We start from the raw sequence: 8,954 nt of genomic DNA, 5'->3' as shown, positions 1-8,954 counted from the left end.
ACCTCAGTTCTGGTGCACTACTACATGAATAGAAGTAATTAGACAATAGCTGGAAGCTGTGCCTTCCTTTGTCTCCTAGCAATGCCCCCTGTTCCTCTGTTCCACCCCTCCCCTTTAGCTGAGGCAAAACCACACCCTGCCACCAATAAATTAAAAAAACAAAACAAAACAGAAAGATCCTCTTTAAATATTGGCCTAAGAGAGGAGGTTTTGCAATCATCATCTGTTGCAGCAACCATTCTTTAGACACTGAGGCCTCAGAGGTGTGTGTCTTGTGTGGAATTTGCTTCCTCCGTCTCATTATGTCTCATTTTTCGAGCCTATCTCTCCTTGTTATAATGAGAGTGTATATATTCTCTCTGTCTCTCTCTGTTTATTTTTCCTTCGTCCTTTATGTCTTTGTGAACCCCAGCTTTATATCTTCCCACTCTGACGTCCCCAACAAATCTGTATCTCGTGGCTTTTCTTTGTGTTTTTGATTCACTTACTCAGTTCCATGTTTGCTGTAACATTTTGGACTATCAGCATTAAATGCTCATTTTGAGTTCAACTCGTGCCTTCTGTCCTTTTGGGTTCAGAATTACCAGCTCACACAGCCAATACATAACCCAATGTGGGAAAGGTCAACAAACATACAAAAAAGACATGTTAATTCTGTTTATAATTGAGGGGGTCCTTCTGAAATAACCACAGCATACTCATCTATATGTGTGGAGTTGTATCTAAATAAAATGCAAAACAGGTAAATCACCTTCACAGAGTGTGCAGTGCACAATCAGTATCAGAGAGGATTAACAGGGTAATAAGGCACAGAGAATGCCAGTCAGACACTGACGAGGGTGGGAAAAGAACAAAAGAGGGAAATAAAAACAGAGAAAATTATATGAAGAACAGGTCTTCAATTAAAACAGGAATCAAACTGAAAGAGGTGCCAAGAAAAAGCTGATGAGGCAAACTGAGAAACACACAAAAAATGGGAGAAGCCATTAAAAGCTACTGCCATTGTCTTTGCCAGTGTTCATCAAATGACTATCGTAATGCCACACCACCTCCTCCCAGTAAACACACCTTATAATCTTGGAATGGGAGACATAATTAGCCTGTTGCAGGAAAGGCAGCCAGTTACATATAATATAAAATGTCTTGAGCAGCTACACATAGTGTACTAACACACAGTGTCTAAAATCATCTTACAGATTATATGACAATTTCTCAAAAAATTAAGAGGATAGACTTTCCAAGATAATTTCCTCCAGACATTTTATAACGTGCAGATTTGTAAATGGACTTTTATTAGCACAGCTGCTCACCTGCATCACACTTTGATACATTTATATTAAAATGATCACGGTCGCTGTCCGGGGTTCTGATCTCTTTTGTTTGAGCTCTTTGACCCGTTCTGATGCCTCAGGAATAACACACACACACACACACACACACACACACACACACACACACACACACACACACACACTTTCTTCATGTTCCACCACATCTCTGTGTCTCTGTGTAGAATCAGATGAGACTAGATAATTTAACACACCCCGTTTATTCACATCCATCATGTAGAATTGGATTTCAGCTTCCTTGCGCGCATGTGTGAGAGTGTTTGTGCATGGATAAGAGAGAGTGAGAGAGAGAGGGAAGGGGGGGTTGATAGCGAGTGGACTAGTTGAAATGCGCGGCGCATTCTTATGTGGAAGACGAGACGAGCAGGCAGCAGTCCTTGGGCCAAGCGACATATCAGCACTTAATAACCGAACAATCTCCACGCACGGCACGGGAAACCTCGTTTCATTCCTTAATCTTAAAGCAAAATTACCGCATTCTTCCAAGCGGTAATTCTGCAACAAACCCAAACTGCACACCGGCTGGAAGTTGCATCGCCTGGAGCCACCGGGGAATCTTGTACCTTTACAGCTCCGCCAGGCTTGATTTGTCTCCTGTGGTGTGCGCGAAGGGGCCGCGGCGCAGGAGTTCTATTTGGAGCAAATTGATAAAATGGTAAGATTTGCGGGGGGAATTCGCAAGTTTTAAGCCGCATTTTAAGTGGTTAAACCTGCATGTAAAGGGAGGAGAATGGAAGTGAGCGTGCCGGGATCTTGCGGCATGTGTCGGATGATCTCAGTGAGGAGGTTGCTTCCTATCAGTGGCTGCCGGCAGCGCGCAGTTTGCACACTGCAAAGGAGAAGGACCATCACTAAGCAATGAATATGAGAAAACAGAAAGACAGGATATTGGAGCAGAAAAGCACCTATGTACAAAATAGCGCATTGTCTATATATTCGTCTGTGAACATGAGGAGTCTTTAATATATTCTGATTAAGTAATTCTTAAAATCAGAATATATTTATATATATTTAAAATCAGAATAATATGCATGAGCTCTTTTATGGATAAAAGAGCCCTTCTGTGTTATCCAGTCCTTCCTCTGTTATTAGAGTATTCAGTTCAATTACTCAAAGATAAGATTAATATTATCATCTATTCCATAATTTGGCACACACACACACACACACACACACACACACACACACACACACACACATACAAATATATATATATATACACACACGCACACATGCATATGCATATGCATATGTGTGTGTGTGTGTGTGTGTGTTTCTGTCTGTCTGAAATCCAGGCCTTTGGGTAAATGCTGTGTGTGACCTTGTAATGCAGCCTGCTGTCGCTGAATAACAATTGCGGCTTCTCTTCTTTCTTTGCCTGGCTGGTTTGGGAGGGTTAAAGCTACACTGAAAAAGCTATTCAGTCCCAGCCGCCTACATCTACACGTCTGTTGTGTCTGAATGATGGCAGAAGATGTGTTTCCTCTCAGCACTTGTGTTTCTTAATGTTGGGGGGAAATATGTGTGCGTGCAAGTCTGCGTCCCTCTGTTCCGATGACATTATAAAATGCTGTTGAGTTATTTATTTACATCTCGGAATGCTCAGCCGCAGCATCATTCATAAGACTCGCCACAAATGCGATAAGTAATGCTCTGTTTTTCCATCTGAACATGGGTGAGAACTGTTTAAATATCTGAGTTGGTTTATCCCAAAGAAAAAGTGTGTATGCAGTTCTAATTTGTTTAAATTTACAGGTCACATACAGCTCAGCATATCAGAGAAACCACAGAATCCTGTTTAGATTTGCTTGACCTAAGAGTAACAAACATTCCCATAATACCTCGTGCTGGAAAGTGAGGAGACATTTAGAGTGTAACAGCACAAGTAGGACCAGAGAGCTTTTCTGTCCTTTAGATCTCAGTGATGCTGACATTTAAATGACCCAATTAGCCTTGTTGTGTTGACTGGCCTGATCAGCAGAGGAAAGAGAAGAAAAAGTCAGGCAGGAGGAGGAGAAGATATTAGGCATTAGGCCCAGTCTCAGCAAGGCAGCCTTGTAACACACCCAGTGTCATGCATGAGCGAGTGCCATTTATAGTTGTATTGAGGCAATCCAGTTCCCATGCAAAAGGTTGAACACAATAAAAAGTAATGTTAGTTTTGAAATACTCGCCACATCCATGTCTGCAATTAATGGTATACGATGGTTGAACTGAATGGCAAAGAGAGCACATTTTAATGGCTACACCATCCAATCAAATAGGAGCTTTCTGGATGTGATGTGCATCATTTAATGCACACAAAATCCACAAAATTTTACATTTGAACTTTATAAATTTGACCAAACATGGAGCTGCCAGCAGAGTTCTTCATATTAGTACATATCATTCTGGACGGTAATTGTTGATGTCACTTTAAACAGATTATGAAGAATGGGGGAGGCTTGGGGGTCTGCATTTAGGGGACACATTGAGTAAGGGTTCTGGCAATTCTCCCCAATAAATTTCGAGTATTGGAGACTTATTTTTTTCTGCATTGTGGTTTAATTTATCTAAAAGAAAATCAATTTTTTAAAAATGTAACTAGGATATGCTGTTGAAATTAAAGGCCTTTCACAATGAAGACCTGGTTATGGTAGCAGCCATACATACACAAAATATTTTAAAATGTAATATAAATTTCAAGATCTAGATCATGATATTTGTTGTTGTTAGAAACATCATATTAAAAGTTTTGCAAGTTATTTCAAGTCCAAGGTGCAAAGTAAGAAAATAGTGTTTTACCTAGACCTGTCAAAACCCTTGGTGTAACTGTTTAAAGGCGTGTAGCTGATAACTGGAACTGTGACAGAGAAAGGTACACTGAAAGTTTATCCACTATCGTCTTTTTGTTTTCTATGTGTTGTCAGTGATGGCCAACCCACCAAATCATAAGGAATGCAAGGGCACAACTGACACTAGACTCAGTAAAGACAGTGGTATGTATATACACTCTATCAAAATAATTAATCACAGGAAGAAAAATATTATACAGTGAGGTTTCCTGGCATTCTTGATCACTTTTAAATATTAATTGTTAATTTCCCTCATTGGATGTTCTCCCTGCAGAATACAGATACATAAAAGCCTGATTTACCTTTCTGTCCTCTTTTGTGTTTGCCTGGTTTTAGACATGAGTGTAACAAATTGGCACTTCTGTCTAATATCAGGCTGATTTGTTTGGGGAAGTGACCTGCCTGAATGTGCCTGAATGTCTTCATCAATGAATTTATAAACCTCTCAGTTTTGACTGTGGTTACTATTTTGGGGGATTTTTTTGATCATTCTTAGGACTCATGTACATCTCTAGCCACAACACTTGGGCTATAAACTCCAAAAACAGAAATCTACAACTTTCCAAGATAAAATAAACTTTATTAGTCCAAAAGTTGGGAAATTCACATTGTTACAGCAGCAGAAAAAATGTTTTATAGTGCAGTGGTTGTGTGTTAATAACAGCAGGTATTGAGTATTGTACATTGAGATATGTACAAGATATGGCTCTTCCATGGTTATATAACTGCAGTTACAGTCATCACAAAAAATGTAGTGGTTGTATTCAATGAGATTCTTTTGTGTTTTTATTTTTGGTATGCAGGGGTTGCTCTAAATATTGGGAGGTGATCTTTCCAGGTCCCAAAACGACACATGTGCTTTGCAGTTCAATTCAATTCAAGTTTGTTAATGCTCCAGGAACCTGTAACTGTAAATGACACTGAAGTAATGTTACTATTTCAATACAATATGTTGAGCATAGCATTATTCCAGGCAGGCCACAAAGCTCAGCCACTATTACAGGAGATCAGCTGATTTTCTTTTACACATCCAATTGTCTGTTTCACATAGGGCGTTAGCTGTATGTCCCCAGTCGCTGCAAATCTGCAACTCACCACCCCATCTCTCTTTCTGTGCCTAACCTTTTAAAACCGGAACCAATGAAATAACTGCCAGAAATCTTTAATTTGTTGATAATACAGTGTTTGTTGAAACTTTAGACAATGTGTGTGTGTATATATATATATATATATATATATATATATATATATATATATATATATATCTACATACATATATATACATCTAGCAGACCTCAGAAGGTCTGCTAGATGATGTTAATGCAGCACTACGGACAATACCTACAACCACGATTACCGACACTAACAAGCTGATCTACAATACGGCATCAGTGAGATGCTTGGCTACAAGTTGAACAGCCACAAGGGGCAGTACCCTCCATGGAGAAGGAGGCTAGAGGGCAAGATCAAAGTAGCACGGAGGGAGGTTAGCCAACTAACGGAGTTGCAGAAAGGTGCGACAAAGAAGGTGCATAAGAAATACAGCAAGCTGTCCATACCTGAGGCCTTGGAAACTGCCAAGCAAAGACTCACAGCCTTGGCCAGCCGCTTGAGGAGGTACACCAGAGAGATAGAAAGCAGGAGAATAAACCAGCTGTTCTCCACAGAACCAGCAAAGGTGTACGCTCAGTGGCAAGGGACCAATAAGAGAACAGCACCACCAAGGCTGGAGACGGAGCAATACTGGAAGAGCATATGGGAGAAGGACGCAACCCATAACGGCAATGCTCAGTGGCTAGTGGATCTGAGGGCAGACCACAGCGACCTCCCTGAACAGGGTCCAGTAACCATCACAGTGGCAGATATCCAAGAAAGGGATGTAGAAGAGTTGAAGTTGAAGTATGAAGAGTTGGACAGCACCAGGGCCCGACATGGTTCACGCCTACTGGCTAAAGAAGCTGACTGCACTCCACGAGCGTCTGGCAGCACAAATGAACCAGCTGCTAGTTAACGAGAGACACCCGGAATGGCTAACCGAAGGTCGGACGGTCCTGATCCCCAAGGACCCCAAGAAGGGACCGGTCCCCTCCAACTACCGACCAATAACCTGCCTCAGTACTACATGGAAGCTCCTGTCAGGCATCATATTGGCTAAGATGAACAGGCACATGGGTCAATACATGAGCGGGACACAGAAAGGAATTGGCAAGAATACCAGAGGCGCAAAACACCAGCTACTGGTAGACAGAACAGTCAGCCGAGACTGCAAGACCAGACTGACCAACCTGTGCACTGCCTGGATTGATTACAAGAAGGCCTATGACTCAATGCCCCACAGCTGGATACTGGAATGCCTAGAATTGTACAAGATCAATGGGACCCTAAGAGCCTTCATCAGGAACTCAATGGGGATGTGGCGTACAACACTAGAGGCCAACTCCAAGCCCATAGCACAAGTCACCATCAAGTGCGGGATCTACCAAGGAGATGCTCTGTCCCCACTGCTGTTCTGCATAGGCCTGAACCCCCTCAGTGAGATCATTAACAAGACTGGCTACGGATACCGACTACGGAACGGAGCAGTTGTCAGCCACCTCCTGTACATGGATGACATCAAGCTGTATGCCAAGAGTGAACGAGACATCGATTCACTGATCCACACTACCAGGCTATACAGCAATGACATTGGAATGTCGTTTGGACTGGAGAAGTGTAGTCGGATGGTAACAAAGAGAGGGAAGGTAGTCAGAACTGAGGGGATTGAACTACCAGAAGGCAACATTGCAGACATAGAGGACAGTTACAAGTACCTGGGGATCCCGCAGGCAAATGGGAACCATGAAGAGGCCGCTAGAAAAGCTGCAACCACCAAGTACCTGCAGAGGGTCAGGCAAGTCCTGAGGAGTCAGCTGAATGGTAAGAACAAGATCCGGGCAATCAACACGTACGCCCTGCCCGTGATCAGGTACCCTGCTGGGGTAATAGGCTGGCCAAAGGAGGAGATAGAAGCCACTGACATAAAGACAAGAAAGCTCCTTACCATGCATGGAGGGTTTCACCCCAAGTCCAGCACCCTGAGGCTGTACGCTAAGCGGAAGGAAGGGGGCCGGGGACTGGTGAGTGTCAGCACCACAGTCCAGGATGAGACAACGAACATCCAAGAGATGGCCCCAACTGACCGAGTGCTCAGTGAATACCTCAGGCAGCAGAAACCCAAGAAAGAGGAGGGAGACGAGGAACCATCATGGAAGGACAGGCCCCTGCACGGTATGTACCACCGGCAGATAGAGGGGGTGGCTGATATCCAGAAATCCTACCAGTGGCTGGACAAAGCTGGACTGAAAGACAGCACAGAGGCACTAATCATGGCAGCACAAGAACAAGCTCTGAGTACAAGATCCATAGAGGCTGGGGTCTATCACACCAGGCAAGACCTTTTATATGCAGGCTGTGTAAAGATGCCCCAGAGACAATCCAGCACATAACAGCAGGGTGCAAGATGCTAGCAGGCAAGGCATACATGGAACGCCATAACCAAGTGGCCGGCATAGTGTACAGGAACATCTGTGCCGAGTATAACCTGGAAGTCCCGAGGTCAAAATGGGAGACGCCCCCAAGGGTGGTGGAGAATGACCGAGCTAAGATCCTGTGGGACTTCCAGATACAGACGGACAAAATGGTGGTGGCTAACCAACTGGACATAGTGGTGGTAGACAAACGGAAGAAGACGGCCGTAGTGATCGATGTAGCGGTTCCGAATGACAGCAATATCAGGAAGAAGGAACACGAGAAGCTGGAGAAATACCAAGGGCTCAGAGAAGAGCTCGAGAGGATGTGGAGGGTGAAGGTAACGGTGGTCCCCGTGGTAATCGGAGCACTAGGTGCGGTGACTCCCAAGCTAGGCGAGTGGCTCCAGCAGATCCCGGGAATAACATCGGAGATCCCTGTCCAGAAGAGCGCAGTCCTGGGAACAGCCAAGATACTGCGCAGGACCCTCAAGCTCCCAGGCCTCTGGTAGAGGACCCGAGCTTGAAGGATAAACCGCCCGCAGGGGCGTGCTGGGTGTTTTATATATATATATATATATATATATATATATATATATATATATATATATATATATATATATATACACAAATTTTAATCTACATATATGATTTTAGATTTTTCTGTTTTTGCAATTTAGTCATTAAAATGTGTCATGCAATTTATATCATTTTTTGAGGGTAAAAAAAGTCACGCTGATGATGTAGAAGTCTGAAAAACTCACAACACACATGTATTAAATATGATACACTTGGCTTTAAAGGGCTAAATATTGTATCTGGTGTCACTGTTTACTCTGAGCTGGGCTTTTGCTGCTCCACTCCATGTCTCCAGCATTCCCAGTATGGATGTGGAATCGTGAGGCGGTGTGTACAGTGAACAGACCCATACCAGAAAATGCAAGTTGCTAGAGGTGCAAATATCACTGCGATCTTTTGACTGGTGAACAGTCTTTGACCAGCATCAGGCTCATGGATGGCCAAGGCTCATTGATCCACATGGGTAATGAAGGCAGGGCCATGTGGTCTGATTCAACAGACGAGCTACTGTAGCTGAAATTGCTTAAAAAATTCATGCTGGTTCTGATAGAAAGCTGTCAGAATATACAGTACTTACCAGTTTGTTACGTGTGGGGCTGCATGGCTGCAGACCAGTAAAGGAGCCCATGGTGACCCTTGTCCACTGCCAAAAGCACCAACAATGGGCCTGACTGTCAGAACTGTTC

The 8,954-nt window shown here is 43.3% G+C and overlaps 1 protein-coding gene across 4 annotated transcripts in view; it reads left to right on the top strand.

Moving 5' to 3' along the window:
• Nucleotides 1–1,656: 1,656 nt before the first annotated feature.
• adcyap1r1b (adenylate cyclase activating polypeptide 1b (pituitary) receptor type I) overlaps nucleotides 1,657–8,954 on the top strand; it is a 39,844-nt gene continuing 32,546 nt past the window's right edge. The window contains exons 1-2 of one of the 4 annotated variants that reach the window (XM_040004077.1): nucleotides 1,657–2,004; nucleotides 4,259–4,327. The gene's annotated coding sequence lies outside the window, so the exon portion shown is untranslated. The remainder of the gene's footprint in view (nucleotides 2,005–4,258; nucleotides 4,328–8,954) is intronic. The other 3 variants (XM_040004076.1, XM_040004074.1, XM_040004078.1) reach the window with 3 other exon arrangements.

The sequence above is a fragment of the Simochromis diagramma genome, unplaced genomic scaffold, assembly GCF_900408965.1.
Source record: "Simochromis diagramma unplaced genomic scaffold, fSimDia1.1 OVJJ01000477.1, whole genome shotgun sequence".
In the NCBI taxonomy this organism is placed as follows: domain Eukaryota; kingdom Metazoa; phylum Chordata; class Actinopteri; order Cichliformes; family Cichlidae; genus Simochromis; species Simochromis diagramma.
This window is presented reverse-complemented; position numbering and strand designations above follow the sequence as displayed.